At 34.4% G+C, this 27,946-nt stretch overlaps 1 protein-coding gene across 2 annotated transcripts in view; it reads left to right on the top strand.

Moving 5' to 3' along the window:
- The window catches only part of LOC118184134 (dystroglycan 1-like), a 232,169-nt gene that overhangs the window by 98,085 nt on the left and 106,138 nt on the right, over positions 1–27,946 (top strand). Inside the window, exon 1 of one of the 2 annotated variants that reach the window (XM_085815940.1) lies at positions 1,743–1,804. The exons of the other annotated variant lie outside the window; for it this stretch is intronic. The gene's annotated coding sequence lies outside the window, so the exon portion shown is untranslated. Of the gene's footprint in view, positions 1–1,742; positions 1,805–27,946 lie in introns of those variants that run through there. 2 annotated transcript variants of the gene reach the window in all.

Raw genomic sequence — 27,946 nt, 5'->3', positions numbered from 1 at the left:
CGAATTAAACATCTGGCGCGAGGGCAGCGCCATCTATAGAAAAAGATAAAATAAGGCATAAACATTTTTAAAACTGAATAATAAGAGTTAATTCAAAACCTTCTTAAGATTCTGTCGTAATACTTTAGACATAACCATTATTCGCTTGTAAATCTAATAAGGTCTGAAAGGTTTTGAGTTAGTATTACATAATTAGGACTCTATAAAAGCTGTTTTAAATTTCTTTTTATTGTATTCGTGCTGCTCATTACTCATTTTCAAGGCATCCAACGTTATTATATATTTGGACCATTTTAGAGTTGTTATCAATTTCTACGCTAATATATCGTTTCTTTTTTGACTATTATACATACGCGTGTACCCCCATATCCGTAATTTCAGTTATCCGCGGTTCGCAACGTAGGAAAAAAACGCTTTGAAATGTCTAAATATACGGCAAGTGATAAACAGCCTCTGACCAAATGCGAATCACAGCCATTGAAACAAGCTAAACTCTATACCCATACAGTAATCACAACTGTATGCACGTCCATACATTTTCCTAATAAATCTAAAGGGGAGGGGGGATGGACATGGTCATCTTTGAAACCTCATTATGTAAACAGGTTGCTTCTGAAAATAGTGTTTTACTTATAAGGTATTTCTCCCGCCTTCTTGGCATGCCTTCGTGGTGTGGTGGTCTGCACGCTGGGAGCGTATTCCAGAGGTTCGTAGTTCGATTCCCGGCGAAGGCGTTGCATATTTTTCATATCTACTGCTTCCAAAAATAACCTAATGTCTCTACATACTTAATTGATCTTTTCGCCATGACAGTTATAATGTCATCAGGAGACCACATCTTTCAGTGGTTAAAACATCCGACTCCTCCTGTCCCCCCCCCGCATGCTCAGATTTTCCCATTACATTTTTCTCAACCCTGCTTTTTACAGTTCCCTTATTCTCATTAGCGATGTTTTATCACAACCATCGTTCTCGAAATTTTTTTATTTACGTTGCAATACGTTCCAAGCGTAAAAATAATAATGCTGCCGATGCTTCTAAACTTAAAAAGAAGCTGTGGTATCTTGTTCGTCAGTCAGAAAGCAACACTTTTGGAGAGTATATTTTGCTATATTGTATTAAAATGCAATCAGTATATGAAATGATTTAGTGTACGGTATATATTTGAATATTATTTATTAATATTCATAATGTCTTATTGTTCAGATTTCTCAAACTTTACCGAAGTATGTTACATGGATATTCTGCTCTGCGTAGCGTTGACTGTTATCTCCCGTAATCCCAGAACGAATTATCTGCAGCTATGGAGATATTACTGCATTGTTAGTAATTTTATAATTATGCAATTCGAATGCTATCATAACTTGGCTTTTTTGCTCTAATACATATATCTTAAAATACCGCAGAAATTCTTCTCATAGAATTGACAGTAGGGTGATGTCTTTGAATGCTTCTGTAGCTTCCCGTGCTCCATTTATTTTTTACGACTTTTGTCGTTTTAGAGCCCCTATTAAAATACTTTTCTTTAAGAAAAACCATCTTCCAGTCGGAAACGCGCTCTCGGAGGGACAATGAAGCCATCTCGAAACATGCGAGATAAGTAGAGTCAACAACTGGCGCCAACTGCTTGCCAGCATCTTTGAGGAAGCCAGCTATCTGATAAATGACTAGTGTGTCTGTTTGTCGGTTATCTTGGTTGCTTTCTCTTCTTCATTCATAGGCCGGCAATTTCGGCTGCACCGTGGAAAAAAGAATCTTTTGTCAACATTTGCGCACCCTTTCGTAGGTACACCTTGGAATCGAGGTAAGTTTCCAACTGCGATACGACCAGAACAAGTATAATTTCGCTTGCCAGAAAGATTATGGTTTGAGTATATGTATCCTGTTAAGATAACTAAAGATTTTTAAGTAGGACAAGGTTGCTTTGATGTACCCATGTGCCAGACCCTGTGTTCCCCCCACTTTCCGGTGAAGGTAAATCCCATTGAGGTCAGGCGACACCTTAAGGCGTATTTTTGTAAATTCTCCCACACATTCGACGTTCATTCATTGACACCGATTGTAATATGATTTTTTTTTTCCTTTGCTGTATATCACCATTTTTTTAACACATATTTCTTGCTGTTTTCAACCCCAAACAGATAATGAAATCATGCAGAAACTACTTGTAGATTGACATTTAAATAATGATGAACTATTATATTGCTGACATATATTTTTCATTCTACGCGAAAATTTGTCAAAGATGTGTAGGGCATTTATAGATAATGATTTGTAATCAGTGTATAAATATAGAGGGCACTAGATTTTTCATTGGATGCGGATAAAAAGCAGTTTTGAGTTTTTGTATAAACTTCTCTTCGAGTTTTCTGCTTAATAGAAATGAGGATATAGTTTTAAATTATTGTGTTAAGTTCGAGAAAAGCAACCACTGCCTCAAAAATCAATTTAGAAATACCTTTTCTCTATCCGTTCAACAACACATCCATTTCAGGAACAGAAAAGAGAATAATCCAGCACTATTACCTTTTATTTTTTAACTTCTTATCTAACTCTTGGCTCTTTAAATCCTTAATGGTTCTTGTTGTCTTATTTAGCGATGCTTACTCTGAATTTATTCATATTTCTTAGCGATGTTGTGGAGGTTATTGCTAATTTTAGCAAAGGTTACTCCGTATGCCAACACACTGGTCCTTGGTCTTTTTACTTAAATACCTTGCAAAGATTTATTCAGTAGCAGAAAATTTTTAATCAGCAAAAGCATCCTCATTTTACTCATGACTTTTCTTTTCTTTCCGTGATAAACTGTGCTGAGAATGAGACTGAAGCTTTCATAAACTTTTTCGATGCCAACTGCATGTACTCATCTTAAGACTGTGGCCTCGTAAAGGCTGGACTTAACTTTTATACAAAATTCTCTAAGATTGTAATGCCACATGATTCTTTAAGATTGTAATATTACTAGTAGGTTTTTATTTTGTGCTTTCCTTAAATTCTGAATCACCTAATCCGAGTATGTTTAATTATTTAAAACGTAAATTAGTTATAGCATATGTCGTAGCAGTCGTCTGTGAAAGTACCCATTGTTTACATTGTAAAAGAGCTGTACCAGACAGTTTTATTAAATCAATATATATTGTAAATGAAGATTGGCAGAGTTTAAATTTATTTTATGTGTTATAAAACTTTGCTGTGGATTTTGTAATTTTACGACCTAGAACTCATCAAGCTTGGACTGAAACCGTTTTATCTTCAATACCAATGATAGTCCAAATGGTGGCAGTTACTGTCAGTTGAGTATTTATGTGATTAAACGAGCGCGACATCTTATGTGAAAACATGGAAGTAACGACCCATTACATCTAACGTAATGATCGAAAGATCGACTTTCAGTCGGGGTTGGCCGTTGATTGATTGTCTGGCGCCTAAAATTCTCCATTAGGTTAAAAGCAGCTTCTTAATTACAGGGAGTCCCTTTATTGATTCTTGATTTTTGCATTGTCCTCAGTGATGGTCGGAAATTGAGAAACCGCACTATGCGATCTGTTTCCATTTAGCCCCTTGGTATCCTCAACAGAAACTTCCTGTTTCAGCTGTTGAATTATGGCGTTCGCGATTACTAAAAGCATGCATAATAGAATTACCATTTTTCTTTCATTCATTCATTTGGTGTTCTTCGAGTCGTTAAATTCGTATATCTGTAATGTAATTGAAGAGAATCATTTATGTAAAAATTATCTTTTAACTTGTTTGCATAAAATAGAACATTGTTTTGAAAATTTTGCTTTGCAGCATTTTGAAACTGAATGTGTGCGAAAAGGAAGGTAAAACGATTCAAATCGTTTTATCATCGTAGCATATTGTATTTAGAATTATAAGTTCGTTTTCATTGTATTTAGAATTGTAAGTTCTGATATTTATAATTTATTAGATTTCATTTAATAATTTATGCTCGACTCCTTATATAAAGTAGAGAATTTTTTTTAAATCCATACCTACACTCATTTTTCTGATCAAAATAACTTTTCGAGATATCCATTTCATAGGGAGTTAAAAAAGATATGTTGTATTTCACCGTAGGGAACTGTGAGTTAAACAAAATCTAGCCATTTTTTTTAAGTGAGTAGCTGATATGCTTTCGTATTACTCTACTGTTCTTGCTTGTGGTGTGACCGCACTGGGCAACAGAAGTCAGGGCTGGAAAAATTCTGAAGCATAATTTAGAAATAAAGGAAATTGTATCTTGCTCTTGCGGAGGCCAGAGAAAAACCTAGCACCAGCCCTGTACTTGGCTATATTCGGGTCTTTTTCCCATTATAAAATTAAAACTGTGGAATTTGATAATTTACTTTAATATTTCATAATGAGCATAAAAGTAATTTGTTTATGATAGTCCTCTGCCAAATGTAAAATATCTATTAAGAATAATACGTCCTCTTGTTTTACCATTATTTTTTGTTGCTGTTGTGGAATTTTAACAGCTGATTAAGAATCTTGAATTGTACAACAAAGACATAATGTTGTTAATTCGGAGATTTAAAGTAACATAGATGACAATTATATACCTGTACTCTTAACACCATGGCAGTTCGGATCGGAACATTTTTGAATCAAGAATCACAGAAGACCGTATTTGAAGGTCCCTTACCACGAAACTCTCGAGAGGATTTTATGACAGACAGATTTTATATACTTCTGTCCAACAGCATAGAACTTTCTTCAACCTTACCAATTGATCATAATTCAAAAAATACTCTCTTTGTGTAAATTGCGAGCAACCTCGGTAACGTCATCTGCCACATCGTTGGCCAGAGTTTGAATCTCGGAGAAGCACTGATGTTTTAAGTGTGTGCCATCTGTACGGCATGGGAGCACTTAAAATATTGGCTTGCCGAAAATGCAGGAATTACGTATAAGGCTACAAGACTATTCAAGTCTAAATCTGGCTCTGGGAGGCTCTCTGGGGTCCATCCCCTAGGTGTTCTCCATCAAAATTGGAGCAGAGCTATCCAGTAGTATTCATTAAAATAATGGTGAAATACTTATGTCCCCCTTTTTCTTCGTGTATCATGCTTCTTCTGAGGACGAACTAAACAAACGTGCCACACCTAAACAGTTTTATCCGTTTGATTAGTAGGTGTCAAAACTTTAGTCTCGGGCAGGTAATCATTTCTGAAAATTTTACATTAATTTCATATTTTGTAGTGTTTTGACAATTCCTATACTTAGTTATGATAGTATTTTAATCCGAATGCGTTTAAAGGAAATAAATCGCATAATATACGTCATCTGTTACTTACTGCGTGTTGTATATGATTTAAATGTAAAGAAGAAAATTCTTTTATCTCGTCCTTTCAGTAAGTTTAAAAAAAAAAGTGTTTGCAGCCTTAGGAGAAACTTTTCTAACCGACTTTTTCTTTTTTACCTCTTTTCGCCCTCCATTTTATGAAAACTGTTAGTTGCTCCTTTTTACCTCGAGGATTTAAAAGGAAGTGCAGGAGCAGTTCACTTCTGATATAAAAATACTTGATCTGTCCCGAGTATTTAAATCATTATTGCATTTTATTGAAAAGAAAGAGTCAGAGGCAGGAAAAGATTGAAATAAGGATGTTTGCTGAGTATCATTTTGCCTTCGGGTACAGACAAATACGGAATGAAAATAAAATTCCCATTTCAAAGGAAAATGTTGAGTTGTGCAGATAAAAGTTGTTTTTATAGCAATTTGTGATATTAATATCTTGCATTCAAAAACGTAAAAGTGTATTTATGTGATTTGTTTTCTATGTAAATTATTTACCCCGCTAGGTTTCCAAATAAAATTTTTGTAGCTATTCTCATTTGATTTTAGTATTGTTATTAAAAATTTTTTTCACAAACAGTTGGTTGAAGTGTGTTATTTGGTTTTTCCTGCTTTAAGTCCATATGTACAAATCTTACTAAATTGCTCAACTTTTAGGTTTAGATATTTATTTTTAAATTTGTGCTTTAATTCAAGCGTGTAATTTTGTTCATAGTACCTCTTAAATATTTTTGTGGAGTTTCTATTGAATATTTTTCGTTTACTAGTTTGCTTTTTTGCATCATTTATCGTAAAATAATAAACTATTAATTAGCTATTGGATTTCTGGTGATTGCTTCCCAAGAATTTAATGTTTCTTTACAAATGTTTGTGGCGTTGTACTGTATTTTTAATTATTCATTCTACAACAGAAGTATGTTTATTATGCGACCTCATGATACTAGTTTTCCCAGTCATTTTAAAGTCATGAGGAATTTTTTTCTTTCTTCTGATTGTAATAATTTTTCTGTCTTTCGAGTAATTAACGCGTAGAATTTTTTGTGGTGGAGGAGGAGCTGTTATGTTGTTGTTCTTGTGACTTGTCTCACTTGTGCCAAGGACTGCAAGAATGCGCGTGTCATTCGTAAGACTTTTGAGCATTATACAGGTGACTGTACGACTTTTCTCAGTTCCGCCCCCCCCCCAGTTTTCAAGGAGAGCAACCCGGGGGGGGGGAACGGGTCCGATGGTCTGCAATCGTCTTTCCCTACCATTGACCTCTCGAGAGAATTTTCGGCTGGCAGCATATTGAGAGTGTCCCCATGCTGTACAGACACTATATGTTTACAAACGCCCATGCCTTTCGGTACGGCAGTCAGTATCGCTAACCACTGCTCCGGTTGGGTGGCTGGGGGCTATTATTGTTGTAAAATTCAGCCTCCTTTTTGCACGTGGAATTCAACAGCATTAAATTATTTCTTAAATAAAATAAAAAATATTAAATATTTAAAAACGTTTATACTAAATAAGCTTTTATTTAAATTTTGTAAAATAACACATAATTTAATGGTAACAAGAGATCAGATAATTCCTTTTACAAGATTCATCTAGAATGCTATGTAACAAATAATAAAAGCTTATGACACCTTTGATAAATTTGTGAAAATAAGACCTTATACATTTGACGCTGCAGTTTGAATATTAAATTCCGTAATTTAGGTGGCCACGCTTTTATTACTCATGATATAATGGTGATATTTATTATTCGTGCTTCATAGGCTATATTTTAACGTAGAAAATCGCTTAAATAATATCTCTTTATCATTCTTCTTTTAAAAAAAAAGTGAAGACTTTATTTTATAATCTATGAGAATTTCAAAAGCTTTGAAACCGATACATCTTTAGATGTTTAAATTTTGAAATAATGAACAAAATCGAAGAAAAAGAGGCGGAACGAGTTTCCAAATTATCAAATTTTCCAAAAAATCAGAAATTACTTTGAAAGTTATGGCCAAGTTTCGTTTGAAATTCCCCCCTTCCCCCGTTGTTTCCAGACATTCAAACAGTAAAACTGGGACATTTAGTTTATTCGTTTGGGCCCAAAATCGTTTGAACATTAAATTTTAAAACTGAATTACTTTGAAATTGAATTTTGAAACCATCGCTCAGTGCTTTGTAAGGAAGTAGTTTTAAAATCGATGAAAAATTTTTGACCATAACGGCAAACACTGTAAGTAAGATAAATGAAATCTTCTAAAAATGAATTCACATTTACAGTTTTCTATAATATCTCTCAGTATAAACTCAGTATGTGTATTGTAAAGTCATAACCGTGTTGTACAAACTTAATAAAAACAAAAGGTTTGTAAGAATAAAAATGGATTTCTGCGCGAAACAAACCTTAAGCCTATCAGAAATAATAGTTGATTAATTCAGATTCTGATTTCAAAGTAGATGTTGATGGCTATATGAAATACAAGCCACGCCGCAGCGACCATTTAAATGGTCTTTCTGATAGAAAATTGTAAATAATTGTAGAGATAACAATACTAATTAGTATCCCTAATAATGTATACTTAAAGAACTTCTGAACCATTTTACGCATCAAAACTTTTGCACATCAAAACCACTTAGCTCTTGTTCTGTGATGTCATGTCCAAGTATATTTCCATTGGAATTCCTTACCTCTTAAATCAGCTTGTGATTTCATCAAGTGCCGACTTTACCTGATGTCACGTGTGTTGCTCTGAAGAAGGGGGTGGGCGTCAGAGAAGAGCCACTTACTAAGACGACCAATGTAATGAATTATGGATGACTAGGTTATACTCATTAGGAGATTCTGTCATTGCGCCATGGATGAGCGAACAAGGGTGTTTCTTTATTTTCTCTGATGTTGTTGGGTGTTCCTTGGACACCTGTGTATATCATTCATCATAATACCAATACAGGAAAAAAGTTTTAACTTTATCTAAGTCACACGGCGATCCCCGCCCATGGGGTCAAAGCGTACGAATAAATGTTCTATAATCAAATAGGTTCCGTATATTGACTTTCTGAAGACTCTTCAGTGCTCAAATAATTTTTATTGTCAATCCTGTGCATGTATTCTTTTTTTTACTAGGAGGGTACTGAGCCGTCTCCATGGTTCGCCCATTTATGCACCCCCCCCTTATTTTCTAATGTTCACATTAAGAAACCAATCTCTTTTCCTTTAATGCGAAAATAATAAATTGCAAGTTCCTGCTTGTGCGTTAGAATATTTTAGAATTTTAAGACTAGGAGCTTTGAATTTGTGTTTTGGGGAGAGCGAAGGGATGAGGATCAAAATTGCTGAATTTTATGATATAATAAATGTATAACTTTGTGGATAGGTTTGACACCAGAAATCGACTCGATCTAAAATCGTTTTAACTTGCTGGGAAATTTTTCATAGCCATTACATTGTATTTAACAGTAGAGACAGACACATTTGATATAATTCGATTCCGTTTAAGTACTTTAAATTTATAGCGATATTAATACTTTGATTTCGTTTATGTGATTATAGCAAAGCCTCGAGAGAAGGGATGCCTTCGTGGAGGACTTTCTAAAAGAAGCTGCCTCGTATACACGTTGAACATGGGGAAAAACCACGAAACGCATATGCAGCCAGCCCGTTTGCGGGATTCGAACATCGGACCGAACTACCAGTGTTCAGTGATTTTACTCCTCGGCCGCTGGTGGGCCAATATAATACTTTGAATTTAAGACTTACGTAATTTGACTAATGTTCTTAAAACCTTAACTAATTTGATTTGGAATTTCGATGTTCATTCTTGTGATTCCATTTTAAAGTTATTAAATTATTACGATATACTATTTGCATGATCACTTTAATGAAAATCATTTTTCTAACATCATGTCTTGTGCAGTATATCTGTTTGAACAACACTTTTAAGTGATTTTTCAAATTAAGGGATTCCCGGCTTTCTTGATTAACGGTGCACGTAATTGTGTGCGGATTCCTACGTAATTTAAACTTTAATTCCTGGAGTCGCAAAAGACAGTCAGACAGCTGATCGTCCTATATTAGAGTTGAATAACACCAACGCAGAAAGTTTAAAATAAAACGCTTTATATATCCGTTGGCCTGACGATTTCGCAACCTACATGCATAAAAGAAAATCAGATCTCCGCACTTTGCAAAAACTTAAAATATATACTCGAGTGAAATTAAAATATTAAATAGAAAGTAAAGCGCGCCTTCAGTATTTCGCTGAAGCCCTCATTCGGTCACAAAACAATTATGGCTAAAAAAGCTAAAGCTGATTTAAGTAATTGATTTGCATGGAGAAGTAATTGAATGGCGGTCAGCGAAAGCTGCTAAAGGCAGGCTCTCCATTTCAAGAACTCTAACACTTAACTACGTTAACTAATTTTCATCTTGGTAGTAGTCGATGAACGTAGATGCGAAAGTACAGACGAAATAATAAGATAATTGTTTAATTAACATGACCGGACGCCCGTAATCTTACAGTGGTAGACTGAGTGACCTGTGTATTTAATTATTATCCTTATTCATCTGTCAATTTTTTTTTTTTTTTTTTTTTTTTTTTTTTTTTTTGGTTCGCAAAGTATGCGTAGACTTAATCTTGGACTTGATAGACGTCGCTCATACATTGAAGATGCATCAGTGTTTTTCTCTTTGTAAATTTTAATAACCTTTGTAGAAAATACCGATTCGTGCAAATATGAATTTGAAAGCGAAATAATTTTTTTTTAAATGTTGTATAGTTGTTAGGTTCTTTCAAAGCGGGAGGCGTGAAAAGTGAGCAATGACCTCGCCGGGATTCGAACCTGAACTTCTCGAACACGCGTCGAATATGCTACCGTTACACCACCCGCTTTTAAAGGGCGACTGGGGATTAGGGGGACCCACTGGCCAAAGCCTGGTGGTGACGAATTGTCGTCCAACACCATTATATTTGGGCGCCACTGTAAAGTCATTAGGATTTTTTTTTTAAGCAGGAGGCATGAAAAGTGAACAATGCTCTCGCCGGGGCTCCAACCTGGACCTGCCGAACACGCGTCGAGTGTGCTACCGTTACGCCACAAAGGCATGCAGAAATTAGGGAGAAAATGCCTTATAATGTATATTTAAATGAAAAATTTTATAACGCAACTCAGTGGGCCCTAGCATTCAACAGGTATGTTGGGAAAAACTGTATTTTAACTATCCTTGCGCAATATTAATTATTTGTTCTTTGAATTGGAAAAGAATTCTGTATAGTTGTAAGTAACACTGTAAGTTTAATACTTAATTTACTTATTTATTCCTAGAAATCTTGAAAAATTAACTACACCTCATCGGGAATTAAATTCTAGCTAGAATTCATTGGCTATATGCTCTTACCTCAATATTACAAGAGAACTTCATGAAGATTTTGCTGGGCATGTTGCTGGAAGCGCTGCTTACCCGGCTGCTCAATATCTGCCTAATAGGCGCTTGATTGTGAAGAATTTGGGACCATGGAATTCTCTTTAAGGAGAAATTGGAGGAAGAAGGGAGGTAAAGTTCATTGGCTGCTGGTGAGAGAGATGTTAAAATTATTTCAGAATAATGTCACGTGATCGTGACTTCACTCTTGAGACTACAAGAGAGCATGGAAGAATGTCTTTTAATTCCATACGATACTAAAAACAAAAGTAGTGGACTTATAACTAAATGCGTTTTAATCAAGCTTGTGATTTTGCACAGGATCGGGAACGAATGATTGTAATAACTAATGATCATAATTTGTATACCCTCCTTCAGTAGCTCAGAAAATGATTTGTTGCTTCAGGCAAAGGATAGACAGAGTTCAGTCAATTGATTCTTAAGAATCATTCTTAAAAATTCATTAATTCGATGTCTTTCATGTAATCTTGTAATTTGTGGTGTAAGTCTTAGCACCTTCATCTAGCGGTTAGAAGGTCCGTGGTTCGAGAATACCTAATTTTTCTTGTTTTCTGCTCCGAAGAAAAAAAGGAAATGTTTCTACCACTTTTTAGTTCGGATACCGATGCCATGACCTTAAGGATTTGGTCGGCTGGATCACATGCTTCTACTCTATCTCTTTTTAAGTAAGAGAGAATATCGTTCCAATTTTAGTATATCGCATCGTGCGTGCTCTCCCATGGTGAAAGTGATGGCATATCCAGTTAGCTTTCTGAGATGCATGGTTGGATTCCCGGCGAGAACGTAGTTTATTTTTGTGTTTCCCTCTCCGAACAAAATTAATATCTCTACAAATACAAAACGCTTCATGAAAAGTCAATTCCGATATTTATTTCCCAAAATGTGAAAACTGAATTCTACAAACACACGTCTTTTGCACTTGAACGTATAAATTTTAAAATATAGAATAAATTAAAAATAAATTTAGTAATACTTTCGACGCTGCTGCCTCCGATTAATTTTAAAAAATATAAAATTGTAGGTTCCAATTGTTTATTTTTGTATTAAATTGAGAAAATATATCTCGTTAATTCTGTGCTAATATTCGTTTTACATTTATGGTGAGACATTTAAAAGAATCTTTAAAAAAGATAATTATAATATTATTGGAAGTATTGTTGGCATTCCAAAATTCTCATTAGTAATGTTTAGTATGTAGAATTATGTGATATCAAATGGCTCTTTTTGTTAGAGGCTTTGATTTCATTCATCAAGCTCTTGGTTCTGGGGTGAACTTTCGCATATTGATCTCGTTTGCACTTCATTTTATCAAAGTTTTATCTTAACGATGAGTGACAAAAGTTTTACAGCCTGAGTCATCAACATCAGTTGCTCTTAAATACTTTCATTCTTTCCTATTTCTGCTCTTAACAAGCTTCTTCTAACAGCTGCCTCGCCAGAAATTACAGATTTCCGTTTGATTCGGGTTGTCTGTCCGTCTCATGCGGGTGTTGCCTGGCGGATGCAAGGGGGGAAAAAAGACGGACCTCCCGGGAAGTATGAGTCATTTGCCACCCCCAAGCGGTAACTTTAATTATGTCTGTGTTTCCGACGAATTTCAGATCTTTGTGTATTTTAATCCGTAAATTATGGCATGAAACGTCCTTTAGGCATGTGACTTCAACTGTTCCGAGTATTTTTGAAATGAGTATTATTTATTCTTCTAATTAATATCATTAAATGCTTTGTTGAACACATGATATTTATTTTCACAGTTCCTTCTTCTGACGACTGTCTTCACGAAATTCAAAAATACAATTTTTCTCCAATTACAAAGCGGATGTTTTCTCCGTGAAAAATGCCGCCTGAAAGACCGTACCGGTCTTCCATGCGCAGAGTAACGTTTAAGTTTATTAGAAAGTTTATTTATCACTTTACGTAAAAAGAATGCACATTTTTGCTTAATTTCATTTCTTGGTATAGTATTTAGACTAGGGATTCTCAAACTATTTTGCATCCTTTTCACCGCTGCTAGAGATGATTCCACTTTTCCAACTCGAAAAATACATATGCATGTACTTCGATTTAGATTATTTTTTAACATGCTTTTATAAATTTAGCTAAGTAAAATTAAGCTAAATAAAAAAGTGTAGAAAATGTTGACAAATACTAAAACTTGAATAAGAGTAGTTTTTTAAATTCATGAACTGAAATTAAATACTTAGCAGCTAAATAAGCAGGCTGACCGCATCCCCCTGAAAGTATGAAATTCCTTCCTAAGGGGGAATTCCACCCTGATTTAGACAATTAAATTATTTTTTCAAAGAGCATATTCAAGATGTCGAGGCATATATATATGTGTGTGTGTGAGAGAGAGAGAGCTTGTCTTAAAAAGGCCAGCCTTTTTTACCCATATACTTTGTAAAATTCCTTATGGAGGATCGTTTTTTGAATAACATAGTCGTACTGATATGGGGTATACTTTTTGTACATTACTCGCTTACGCGGCCAGCTGCCTAGAATATTTATGATTAAAATTATGTATCTGTGTCTATGTGTTTGTGGTGTGTGTGTAAGAAAAATAAGTAAAGCAAAATCTAACTCTTAATTTGCAATAACCCCTTTAACTCTCCATTTAAATTTAGTTATTTCCCCTTTTTGGTTCTAAAAATAGTAATTGTTAATAATAAATCTTTAACCTGCTTCATTTTCAGATTAATCTGTATAACTCTTTAGCAACGCTGTTGATGCAGGAACATACATAAATGTTTCAGCGAATAAAATTTCAATCGGAACCAAAACTTTTCATTAATATCCCAGAGGAACATTTAGAGAGGCATTAGTTTTTTCCGGGGGGGGGGGAAGCAGAAGACATGAAAAATGGGCAGTGCGCTATTGGGACTCAAACGTATACCTCTCGGATACATGCCGAATGTGCAACCGTTACAACACGAAGGCATGCTGGAAGGAGGGAGAAAATACTGTCCCCTTAAAAGAGCGACTGGGGGCTACCCAATCGCTAAATCCTAATGGTGACGAATTGTCCACCACCTTTAGTTCCGGCTCCACTTTAGAGACATTGCGTTTTTTTTTATATTGGAAATATGGAAAATGTGCAGTGCGCTCGCCGGGATTCGAACCCTGGACTCTCGGATACGCGCCGAATGTGCTTCCAATTACACCACTAAAGCATCCTGGAAGGAGAGCGAAACTACCTTATATATATGGTCTGTCGTAGACTTTAATTTTGAATGTATTGCATTCCTGCTCTTGTTTGTTGTGCAACTAAGATGTTGCCATTTACCTATCTTTCACCAATCGTATAATCATAACAACGTAAAAAAGTACAGATGTAATGAAGAAGAGTGCAGATTGCACCCATTGTAATGCGTTAATGTGTGTGACATTTTAAATTGTGCTTCTCAAGAATAAAAAATGTGGTAATTAATCGACGTGATTGCAATTACGTATTTACACGTCTATAACGTCACCGCCATCTACCATGATTGATAATACCTGAGTATTCTCCATCTGAATCATTACATGTACGTAATGATTTTAATGAGTTCAGCTAGTGTAAATTTGCGAGTTAATAATTATTAATTAAAAATAATAGAGATGAAGAACTGCGTTTATTGCTATTAAATCGTTTAATCAGTAAGCGATTAAATTATGATTAAATCTGAAGATTCAGTTTGGAAGAAAAATTAAAAATCTTACGCTTTGACGAAAGGTAACACATAGGATAAAAATATTTTATTGCAGGCTGTAACTATGCATTTTTTTTTAAATAGCTAACTTTGTCAACGAAAATTTCATGAAGTTCGCGTAAAAAATTAAAATAAATCACCAGCAAATTCGAAATTCAAACTTCAGGCTTCGAGGTCCACGTGTTCGTGCGGAGGACGATGTGCGTACAAAATTTGGTGGCTGCCGCTTTTCTACAGTTAAAGGAACACGCATACACGCTACAGGTTCGTCATTATTTAATAATAGAGATTAAAGGAAAGAAAGATATACTACATAGAATATTTATAAACATCAGTGCTACTGATCCTGACGTGCAAAATACGAATGTATGAGATATCGTCATAAGAAGGTTTTTATTTTGATTAATGAACTTTGTTGCAGAGGAAAAAAAAAAAAAGTTCTCCATGTAAATTTTTTTTTTTTTTTTTTTAGCGAAAGTTAATGGCGTAGTCTAAGTTATCATAATCTGAAAGGTCTGCTGTTTTAATTTGCTTCTTGAGTTGAAACCATGGACTTTGGGCAGCGGAGTTTTCTCGAGTTGCTTGATCTTGCTCTGTCCTTGAAAACTCTGTGTAATCGTTGACGTTTAGGGCCCACCGGAGGCCGAGAGCGGTAAAATCGCTGGACAGTCGTAGCTTGATCTGGGACCGAATCCCGGCGAAGAGGCTGCCTATATGTTTGGTTTTCATGGTTTTCTCCATATGTAACGCGCATACATTCCAGTTTTTCTTTATAAGTTCTCCACGAAGATATCCCTCCCTATAGGCAGATAGTCCTCAAATGACCTGACCTAACCTTAATGTTTGAATTAGAAGTTTCTGTGTGTTCTCAACAGACGACTTAGCGTATAATTTATTCCAGCATGCAACCTACTCTGTATCTCTCTATTTTCCATTGGTTATCCTAACATGATACACACCGTCTGTGTGAATGTGAAATAAGTTGGCTATTAAGATTCTGTTATATATTATCCTAACAGTAAAATGAAAACTATTGACAAAGTGAAATAAAGTTGCTTGAATTGCGCTTGTTGTGATCAGAGTGCTCTGACGACGTTAGACAAATGGGATATGCATTCTGTATAACAATTTAATCAATTATTGCAGTTGAATGTGTTGCCATTTCCTTCGCTGAAGCTTGTGCTTGCCATTTTCTTGCCTCTTCTTTTCCACGATTTGTTTTTGAGAAGTGGCAATAAAGGAAAAGCAGGACCTGACTGATGAAAAGAAAATGAGCGTTCCCTTCGTTTATTTTTATGTTTGAAATAATCGCTCCATCAACTCTAGTGCAAGTAATCTACATGTAAATAACTAAATTAGTGTTCATAGTACAAAACTTGTAAATATATTCATTTTCGAACACTTTTGACAAAATTCGATTTTGTACTGTCTTTCGATTCTCTACGTTAGATATGTATCGACAATTGATCTTGAAATTCTTTGACGATAGGTATTGTAATCTGCTTTCTTAAAACAGGCACTTTGAGAGCGTTGCCACTTTCTCTCACTCTCGATCGTTCGCATGTCGTCATGACCTCACAGCACTTTATTTTCTTCACTTCACTTAAAACTATATTTCAAGTTTGCCTTCATTCAGTGCTTTTCAAGAACTGAAAAAACGGCTAAACGGAAATGGAGTGGAGGGAAAATTAGACGATCCAAGCCATTAGCTGCATCTGCCGTTCCCATGGTTACGAAGTAAGTCGGGCTATGTAAATGACCTTGAAGTTCGTATTTCAAAGCTATCGACTAACGTGAATGGCTAGTTGGCTGTTATATTGCCAGCGACTATTATAATTTCTGATGTGATGCTGTAAATTTATTTACCGAAATCAATATTTTGTCTTTATTTATTTAATTAATTTTATTTAATTCTCAAGTTATTCAGCTACTGTACTAAACTGGCCTCTTTAAGTTAATCTAAGTTTAATATTTAAAGCTTCCTTTAATTAAGGAACTCAACTTTTTCTATTTAGAAATAAAATATTTTTTTTTTTTTCTAAATCTTGCTGAAACTAATTTTTGTTAATGAGAATAGACTTTTAAAATCCTACGTAAATTAAATAGGATTTTTCATTCCGTTTGCTCGTCTTTTTTCAGTGTACCATTTTTATTGCATTTCTGTTTTGTCCGTTTCTTCGAAACTAATATGTAAGAAATTTAAAAAGCCTCCGTTAGTGCTGAGTGAGTGATCAGCTAAGTAGAAGCAGTCTGTATTAAATCAAATGGTTTTAAAAGTAGCAGTTGTAGCTGATCGAAGCTGAATATATTTTGTCAAATGGAAATTTTAAGATGGTCCCTTGTTGATTACCACACATTTTCTGATCTACTCCTGTCACCCCTTGTAAGGCCTCTTAAAGGCAGACGTGAAAAGCAATTAAACGGTATGGTTTTTCGGAGCAAGTTTTTTATCCCCTGCTCTGGGGGTCTAATTCGTACATTCTGCGATGTTTTTTTCTTTCCTTTTATTCGAAAATTTTTTATGCTATATAGAAGGATGGATCTTTTTTCATATGCATTTTACTCCTTTCAATTTCTCTGCAATAGGTACCCGAAGAAATTATATTTTACTAAAATAAGTGAAATATTTCTCGTATGTTCCACAACATCTGCACGTAAAATAATAATTCGTAAAAGAATTCAGTTCATGTTATTTGTATGCGTTCAAAAACGAAATAACATTATCCCTCATGGAAGTCTAGAAAACAGTCCGAGATACTTGTTTGAAGTAAAATATTTTTTAAGTTTAAATGTTAGTTCATATCCGTGTCAATTATCATAAGTCTAAACCTGGCTATATGAAACATTTTCATTTTAGCTTTTTCATTCAGTTTTTTTATTTTTTTTTTTTTTTTATTATTTTTAAGGGGTATAGAAATTGCTTTAAACTTAAGAAGTGGTAAACTGAAGTTTCTAAACTCTTTTTATTGAATTAAAAAAAAAAAAAAAAAAAAAAAAAGGAGCGGTGTGATAAAATTACAATAAATACTAAATATATTTTGAAAAACAGTTCAACCAGATAAAAAAATATGTATGTAATAATAAAATTCCATAGTGAAGAATACAATTAAAATTCTTACTGTATGTTCTTTTCATTTTTTAATGGCGACGGTCTCTTATTTGAAAGTACGTGGAATTAAATCCACAGCGCCGTAGTCAAGTTGTTTTTCCCGCCTTTTCTACACGTTCTGTTATAGAATGTTCTGGAGATATTTAAAGCGAACTGGAATGGCTGACGAGGCTGACGTCATTCTTTGAAGCTCCGCCTTTCCAGAGGCTATAAAAGGATGATTTTTGTAACTGCTGTTTCTCCTGACCAATAATAAATGGAACCTTGTTTTTTAAATTTATCGTCTGATGATTTAAGTTACTACTACATCTATGATTCTTCACCAATCTATTTATTCCGGACAAAAGGTGGTACATAACACATATATATACTTTTGGTGCGGCCGATTGCAACCAAAATGGGAGGTACTTATCCACGTGTTATAGCAGTCCGATATACAAAATTTCAATGTTCTGAGGCTACTCGTTTATGAGTTATGCGAGATACATACATACACGTACGTATGGACGCCCCCCCCCCAAAAATCTCTTCAGAATTCATTTTAAATCAGTTTTATAATTTTTTGAGGAGAAAGAGTCTTTAAAGAGGACTCAAAGGAAAATCTCTTATAAATCCACTTTAAATCCATTTTACAATCTTTTTTAGCGAAAACTGTATTTTTTTCTGTCCTTACGTACAGAAGTCATACAAAAATATTAAATACAATAAATACTAAATATATTTTGAAAATATATATAAAATTACAATAATAAAATTACAATAAAATTACTATATATATAATATAATTACAATATAATAAATTACAATAAAATTACAATATATATAAAATTATATATAAAATTACAATAAATACTAAATATATTTTGAAAAACAGTACAACCAGATAAAATATATATATATATGTAATAAGCCTCTTCTCTCTATTCTTTCTTAAGAATTATGCATCCTGTGCACATCCTGCCATTTAGAAAACTGCAGTTTTCAATCCGGCATTGACAGCGTGCATAATTCTTGGAATATAAATTTTCCAATAACAATTTTTCAAAATGCGATGAATAGGATATTTTGAAATTCCTGTCTCGCGACACGTTTGCCTCCCAGATCTTTTCAACTGTGGCAGTATTTTTCTATTCGTCGGCTTATGATGCGCGTTGATATCTAGGGGCTTGTAGAATGTTTCTGTGGATATTCAGTTCCTTGTCTCTGTTCAAGTGATGGTAAGTTGCGTAAGTAAATGTTTTTGAAACTATCTCCTAAATTTACATCGCTGTTTAACTGCAACTTTAAACTTTCAGTAATGTTTGAGGATAAATTTTCTTTATTCAAAGTTTGTCCGATTTCCATCCTTATTTCAAATTGATGGAACTTGAAAGAGGAAAATATAAGTGACTTAGCTATTGAAGTGTGTATAATTTTTTGGGGATGGGGGGAGACAATGTATATTCTGATTTGCTTCTTATTTTATGCGCTATCGCTTCATCGTTGATTCCAAATAATGAAATATTTTATCCAGAAACGGAGCTTTTTGATAAGCGATACATTAGCCAGAACTGATTTACAGTATGATTCAGCAGAAAAAAGTGGATTCAGTACGTGAAAAGCTCTCCTTTTTTTTAAAAAAAGTACTAACTTGAGAAACCAGATTTTTAAACAATATTTGGCAAGATTTCCATTTGTGAGGAAACCTTTTTGAAGAATATCAGCTCAAAATTTAGAAAAGGTCTTACGCTTAATTTGGAAATTTATATAACTCTCCTAAATTCTTCCAAATACTCTAAACATAAAGATCAACGCATTTTGGAAAGCTGTTATTGGAAAAAGCTGTATTGTTGTCAGTAAGGCTGATTGGGACTGAAGACTGCAGTTTGTTAAATGGCATTTGGCAAGATGTGCAGAGGATGCACAGTTTCCAAGTAGAATGTTTGAAACTATAAAGCTACATTTACACATAATAGTCATTGTTCATTTCTGTTGATTAAGTTTTGAAAATCAGACTTTATAATTATTGAAAATATATTGTACTGAGGGCACTCTGTAGATCGCGGATTGAATCTTGTTGAGGAAAAAAGACCTAAGCAACTAATCTAAGATTGAATTTTGTCCTATTTATTACCCTCACCCTTTTGTATATTTGCGGTTGTTTTCATTGGCTCAGAAATATCGAAGTATGCTCCAGAGAGAGTTATTTTAATGTTGCCATGTCACTTCTAATTCGTGTTATTAACGAATTCTGGATTATTGATCACAATTGAATTGCCGTAATGGGATTTGTGGGAGCCATAAATTTGGAACGTGCTCGGAATAATCAACGCATCAATTAATCAACATCGAGAAAATGACCTGTCTCGCAATCGGTTCGATTTAGACTAATAGGCAGGCACCCAGAACGTTTAGATAAATCTAAAATTATCCCTGTGAATCGAATATTGTGCCAAGTGTTATCACAGTTGGAAGTACCGCTTAAATCACAGTGCATCTACGGTATGTATTTTCTAGGTAAATTAGGCTATTTGTGTAATTTTCTGGTTCTGACATCCTTCTATATTTATTATAATTATATTTACACTAAAAAAGAAAACTCCATAACTTTAATGATTTACGTTATGGAAAATAACCACCGTATGTAAAACGAAGCCGACATTAAAGCAAATTCTATTTGCAGAGAAAATATACTATTCTTCGGTTAGGATTTTTACATATTACTTTTTGGGGGAAAACTTCATTATTCGACCTCTAACTTTTGTAAAATTATAGAGTGTTCTTTATGAAAAGAACAGGCTATGTTTTAACCAAACTACAAATATTGTTTTCGACTGAAAAATCAGTAACACAAATTTCATTTATTTTTAATATTAGCAGTAAGTAAGTTAGAGAGTCTTATTGGAGTTCTGTTATTTACGTTTGCATAACATGTAAGGCTTATAATACACGCTTGTACACGTATTCTGATCTTGAATGATTTTTAGTTCAAAGGGGGAACTTAAAGGGCTATTATTTTCGTTTTGGCATTTTGCGTTGGTTCACTATAAATATCCGATTCACTTTTCAAATTATTGACACTAAATATTATCACCCTGTTTTATATTTAAAGAAAATAAACAATGAAGAATCTGCATAAATGTATGTATGTTTCTCGCATTGTGATGAAACAACGGTACCTAGAGCCATCCAATTTTGAATAACGTACGTTTCCACCCGAATATCATAGGAATTTTTTTTTATTTTCTATTTCATATTTTATAAAACTTAAACGAATTTTTCATTAACAAACTCAACGATTTTAAGAGAAAAATGGCAACACTCTACGGAGGGGGGGGGAGAACCTTTTTAACTCCAGCTCGCGGAAGTGTGTATCGGAAATTCTAAAGATATGCTCATTTTAAAATTATTTTGTGACATTGCTGTTGAACTGAATTTTATGATTTAAGGGCGAATAACATGATATTTAATAATTTAATGCACAAAAGGTTAAGAAAAAGCCTCTTTGGACGTAATTTAAAATATGAAACCTTTCATTTCCCCCCCCCCTTATTTGATTTTGCCTAATTCGTATAGTTTACCCTTTCTTTTTCTGATCGTCTGGTGGAAGCTACTTAGTGCAATTTGAAAAATTTAATATTGCTTATGATAATTATCAAAAAGCGAATTTGCCATTCCACTGGTAAGTTCTTCACAGTAAGTGTTCAGTCGTAACGCTGAAAGACAGACACAGGGCGTATTTCACTTGTTGGAATTTTCCGGTTAACAACTACGTACGGATAGGATGCGCAAGGTAGCAAACATTAAATTGTGGTAGTAACCTTGAGACATGCTCAGCGTATGGCAGCATGGCAAGTTATGTATCACACTATTTATTTCTTGCTGGCTCCTGGCGACGCGGCGTTCTTTGTTAGCTAATGTTTCGGTGAAATTAGTGTGGCAGATGATATTAATTAGAAATACTGATATTTATTTTCAGTTGTTCATTTCTGTGCGATTTATTTGCATAGACCTTTCCTTCGAACGCGCTGCATTACAATATCTGGGAAAGAGATTTGGTGGCTATTTTTCTTTAGAAAAGAAAATCCGATAACTTTCCTTATTCGAACACTTCTTACTCGGCCGTGTACTTATTTACCATACACCGACCAACCCCAAAAATACGACTTCGAAAACTAGTATCAATTAAAATGGCAGCCACTATATAAAATTAGGTTACCAGACATGCTAAAGCCATATTGTAATGCAACATTCCTATTTCTGTTTGCTGCGCCAATGGGATTTCAGACATCTCCTGTGATCTCCTATGATTACGGTCCCTTTATTTGATGTCTCAAAAAGTTTTATGTTGGAAAGAAGTGTGTGCCGCGTACCCGGTACAGAGATTAGTGACGTTGAGTGTCGTGCCTGTGAGTCCGGTTTCGAATTCCGGAGAAAGTATGGCTCTTTTTAAGCGTATAGTGTCTGTGCAGCAAAGGAGCACTGAAAATACACGGAGAGCCAAAAGTCCTCCCAAAAGGTTAGTGGTTGGGAAAAGGGGTGGTTGGAAGACCCTCGGACTCCCTGCTTCTTCCTGTACCTGTGTGCGTTTTCCTGCTGAAATTCTTGGAACAATATTTAACTGTTAAACTATACTAGTCTGGAAAAATTAAATCCTATTGACTGAGCATATCTTTCTTCGTATTTGAAAAAGAATGAATTCTGTTGAATATATGTGGGATGTTTATAAAAGCATTTATCACCTGCATGAAATATAGAAATAATTAAAATATATATGTAAATCTATTATACTATAATAGATTTTTTTTAATACTGTAATCAGACTTTTATTAAATTGTATTGGAGTTCTTACCTCAGAGACCGATGTAAGATTTAAAGGTTGGATAATACTTAGTATTACATTATATAGTTCTAAAGTTAGCAGAAAATTTTAAAAGCTGAATTATTTGAAATTAATAATCTTTCATATATTTATTTCATTAAAAAAACTGTATCCTTCCTACTTCCCCCTAAAAAATTAACAACCCTAGCCTAAATATATATATATATATATATCAGCACATCAGACGTTTTGCATTAGTAGTTTAAAATATAATTTAACCAGCGGAAGTACCCGATGCCAGTTGAGTTAGATTGAGAGTGAGAGAACGATACCGCTGTAATCCTTCTCCAGTAACGATGCAAAAAATACGAATCATAGTCATGCATTTTTTTGTCTGATGCGATATGGAACCCACATAAAAAATTTCCATAGAAAAATAAGCTAATTCTCTCTTATTATAGCAGCAACATTGGCATGTAGTTTTTAATGATTTTCGTCTTTCCAATCAAAGGGTCATAAAGGCTCAAGTTCCATCCAATATTTCACCTATATTCAATTTTAGTCGATTAAATGTAGCAAAAAATTTTTCATAATTGATCAAAAATGAATAACGCGAACAAACACACAAACACACATTCTTCTTTATATGTAAAGATTTTGTAAAATTTACAAATTTTTGATTAACAAACTCTACGATTTGAAAGCGAGCAGTAGCAACGCTTTTCGAAATAAAGCATTTTTATCTCCAACGCGCGACACTGTTGCCACTCGGAAAAATGAGTGCAAAAATTAGCGCTTTCACAGTTTTTAATTAATGTTTCGGCTTATTAAAGCCGTACTAACATGGGAATAGCCGAAATGGCTTCCCACGAATTTGGAATCAGGAATAATGTATTTAATTTTTATTAATGCTATTTTTATTTATCGTAAAACTTAGAAATTTTTTATTAACTTACTCTAGGATTCGAAAGCGAGCAGTGGCAACAACTTTCGAAACAAAGCAGATTTTCATCTCCAGCTTGAAAGAATGTTGACACTCGGAAAAATGAGGGCGAAAATGATCGGTTTTCCAAGTTTTTAATTAATATATCTTTTTTTTTTTTTTTTTTTTTTTTTTTTTAAATAGTGGACGTCGACCGTTTCCAGGACCCGGAAAAGAATTATAGAAAGTCTAGTGACGATAGCTGCAGTAGTGACTGAGTTAATCGCGGACAAACGCAAAGACGTTCTTTATATATATGGATTATGAAATTCATGGTGGTTTTCGACTGGTTCAAATGACTGGTATCCACTTTGCACATGGGGAAAACCTTGAAAGCTCCCATCCAGCCAGACTGTTCGCTAGGATTCGAACCCGAAACCGAACTACCAGGTTTCAGCAACGTTACCACTCGGCTGCTATTGGGTGTAGTTTCCTTTGAACTTGTGGTATAATTTTGTATTATATAAACAGAACCTGAATACGCTTTTTTTTATTGATTTTTAGTTCATTTACTTGAGCTGAAAATATTTAGCATATTTATTTAACATTTGGAAAATGAAGATGTGAAATTATTTCTGAATTGCAGCATTAGAACTTGTATTTCGAAACAGTTTTCCTGGTTTGAAATATTCGAAAATATTCCATTCCAGTAAATTTAAAAATAATTTTCCTCGCCTTAAAGGATATTCTAAATTTAATCATGCTACTCGTCTTAATGTTTTTTCTCGCGTTTTCTGTTTAAGTTATCCTGTTCTTTTCTCTCTTTTTTTTTTTTTTTTTATTAAAATTGAGCCTTTGACATTAAATTCTCTGACGCAGCTTAGGGTTGTGTTGCTATGGTAACCAAATACTGATCTCTTCCAGACGAACCCTGCATTTCTTTTGAATGCATGCAAAGATCGAGTTACACGGAGGAAAATGCTAACTTTTCTTCCTGGAAACTTTTTAAAACTGAACTAAACTTTCATCTGCTTCACGAGCAACTTACTGGAAAGACGTTTTTTGACTAGATTTTAGGTTCTCATGCAGATATTAATACTTTCTTTTATGTAAATCATTCAATGAGAAGTCCATCGGTATTACTATGTTCTCTTTCTTCTATCCTTTTTTATAATAGTAGACTGCGTTGAACAGCAAGTTGCGATTTTGATCTTAGCAAGTTGCTTATTATTATACTTGTCAGTTCCATGTCTCTCTGCACAAAGGCCCCCACCAATCGCCGAGTGGTTAAGACCGCAGAATACTAAGAGTTCGACCTGAGTTCAGTTTCAGGCAAACAGGCCGACTGCATGGTTGGTTTTTCATAATTTTTCCTCATCTGTAAAGTAAATATAAGTTGGTTTCCTTTAGAAGGTCCTCCACGAAGCCTTCTTCCCCTTAGGTAGATAGCCCTCGTGTACCTTGTCATATTCAAGTAATCTAATATTGTAGCGTCTTACTCGTTTAAGGAGCATAAAAAGTATACCCTAGTGAAGACGAGATAGCGAATTCTCGCTATGTCTGTCTGAAAAAAGATAACTGCCGACGAAGGTTATAACAACCTTTCTATTTTAACTAAAATGCAGACACTCGGTGCTCACAAACTAACTACTACTTGTGGCGAAGTAGCTTTATCCAAAATAGTATGTACAATGAGTCAAACATTATAAGTTTATCATTATAATTTCTGTCAAAAATACAGCTGGTCTCAGTGGGACTGGGAACAAAATTTTGAAGACTTGCTAAAGGAATAAATGTAACGCGAAGTATGTTACCCATGTTTTCGAAGGATTAGATCATCATCACAAGATAGAAGAGGTAGTTTCAGAGTGCTCTTTATTTGGACTTTTTTTATGGAGCGTTATCATTTTTTTTCCATAGTGCATCTAACCGAAAGTAATTTAGCCTGCCAAGAAAATTATCACATTGACCAGTACGTGATGTCATGATGTAAGTGATTAGCACATTCTGGCGAGTCGACAGCTAATTTCTTGACGACCTAATAACCCCTAGAAAAGCTTCTGAACTAAAACATTATGGGACTGTAAGTATTGTACTATATTTTCATCACGTGGATTTGGTTGGCTGGATCTTGAGCCCAGTTGCCATTTAAGTAAGTAAGATTATAAGGAAGTATTGCATTGCCTCGTGTGTGCTTTCGTAGTGTAAGTGGTTAACACATCTTGCAGCTGGTTCGAATCCTGGCATGGGCACAGTTCATTTTTCACGTTTCCTGCAGCGAAAAATCTAATACTTTCAGTAGCTAAGAGAATTAATGCTTAAGAGAGCTTCTGAAGTTACTTTTCAGAGTGGTGTAGCTTCTAGGTTATGAACAGTTGAATAAGACCCCTTGGTGAGTGATGTTTCTCGACATTTTTCATGCCTTACTGGAGTCAGTGTCTTAGTGTGTTGCCCTTATTATTAGAGAAAAACGAAACCGTATAATTTATTAATAATTTCCGATTCATTAGTGCTTCAGTATATAATTTTGATGAATACCATTTCACTAGAAGTGGCATAAAGAACGATTAGTGCAGTGCAGCTTAGTAATGCCAAGGAAATTGTCATCGATAGGATGATTTGTAAAAAAACTTATCTTGCTCCGCCTCGCATCTTTGATTCGTTGTCTCTGTTCTGTAATTTTAACATAAGACAGCAGTTAAGAGGTAAATAATTAGTTTTATGATCTTAATTTAGTATCAAGGGTGATAAGAATGAGATGCAAATATATTGTTGAAAAATGCCAGCTGCGGTAAGATAGCTTGGCTGCCAGAAAATGACAAAGAAAAGCAGGTTTGCTATATTTGGCGAGAAATCGCCCATTTGGCGACACAATTGGCGACATGGCATAGACGGATGGAGAACCATCTAGAAGGAATTCCTACCGGTTTGGCCCAGAATGTTCTCGAAAGCAGGCCCAAAGTCTATTTAAGCCCTGCCTGTACGCGGAGTAGCAGTCGATGGCGAGTCTATCGAGTTTCATCGTCAGTCTGTTATTGACTTGGTGTATCGATAGTGTGCATGGTTCGGGATATCGTCGAGTGCATTGCGAATTGTAGCGTGGAGAGTCTCGAGAGTACGTTGAGTTCCCAGAACGACCGAACCGAGTCGGGAGCTGTACTCTAGTGCTTTGCCGTGAACCTGTCTTCACCGTTGTGGCCTGATAGCCTGAAGACCGTGTTGCTAATTGTTTCAGCGTGTTTGCCGTAATTTTTCGACGACTGTAAACGAGTTTTTGGAACTGTCCTGAGTAATACTGGCTAATAAATTGTGTTCTCATTGTTCATTAAATGTTGTCGTTAATCATTCCAAATCCACGAACTCGTAAGAAACGCAACAATATATTCGCTAATAGAGATAAATATCACTAACTATTGTCGTGTTAAGAAACTGTAGTTCCATTTCAGAATGATCTATTTAACCTCTTGAAAATTTTATATTTTAATTCAATTGATATAAAATTATGATTGATGATTTGCTAATATTTATCTTTAGTTCCCGGTAAGACCGAGAGATGGTTTCTACTTCTCTTCGTTATGTTTGTTCCTCTCTTTCTGTCATTCTTCTGCTTTGTTCAAATTTTATAAACTAAACTTCAAAAGGAATAAGCCAATCTGTTATATGTGCCTTATTTAAAGCGTGAGTATTTAATGATTCACTCTGTCATAAGCAACTTAAAAACGTAAATATAGTAGTATTAAAGAGCCTTGGAATGGGAAAAATGGGAAAGGAGTAACTAAAGTAACATTAAATGGAGCCAAAATTGCATTAAAGAACAATTTAATCCATTCATTAAATATAAACGACCATTTAATATTTGTTTTTTGACAGACTTCGGAAATTTGTATTGAATCTCCCAGTATGGTCAACCAGGTATTATTGTAATAATTGCGAATCATAATACTGCAATATATTAAATGTATCATGTATGTATTATACTTGTCTAAAAATGGCTTTCTTAAGAAACGATATCAGAAATACCCTTTTCGATAATTTCTCCATTATCATTATACGTTCTTGAGACTGAATTAAAATGTGAGATGACAATTTGTTTCCAGTTGACAATTTGTTGAAGAAATGTAGTTTCTGAATAGCCTAATATATTATTTCAAATGAAGGTAAAAATAAGAAACTACTAAATTTTCTAGAATAGTAGTAGTTGTTTTCAAGCGCTAACGTTACTTTTTTAGTCATTATTGCGATAACTAAAAACTTGATGAGTATATGAAATCTGTGAAAACACAGCGCTAATCAGAATGCTGAGAAAGGAGAGTCAAATTTAAATTCTTACATTTTGCGAGAAATTTGGGTACAAAGAAAAAGCAGTTACGTAGTACATATCTTTATGCCTCTAAAACTATAAACACCGTGTTTGCAACGACATAATTGAAATGTATTTGTGGGACGCATAATTCACAAGTGCACATCAGTATTGCCCCTGATGGAGGGGTTTCAAAAATGGAACAATGAGCTTCTATTGCTCTTACGACGCTGAATCTTTGAAACTGCATATGAGTGCATTGTTGTTATTTACGTTTTATTTTGCTTTTGTTTCGCAGTTATAAATGTACGACGTATAAATACTGCTATCAATTTAACAGAAAATCATGTAGTGCTTTCGTTTTATAAGTTTATGTAATCGTCCACATTTATTTCATTTTCGCGAAACTT

This window comes from Stegodyphus dumicola, chromosome 4 (assembly GCF_044657685.1).
Source record: "Stegodyphus dumicola isolate Sdum_Otavi_A_Nest chromosome 4, ASM4465768v1".
NCBI classification, from domain to species: domain Eukaryota; kingdom Metazoa; phylum Arthropoda; class Arachnida; order Araneae; family Eresidae; genus Stegodyphus; species Stegodyphus dumicola.
Note: the sequence above shows the minus strand (reverse complement) of the source record. Positions and strands in the feature narration are given on the sequence as shown.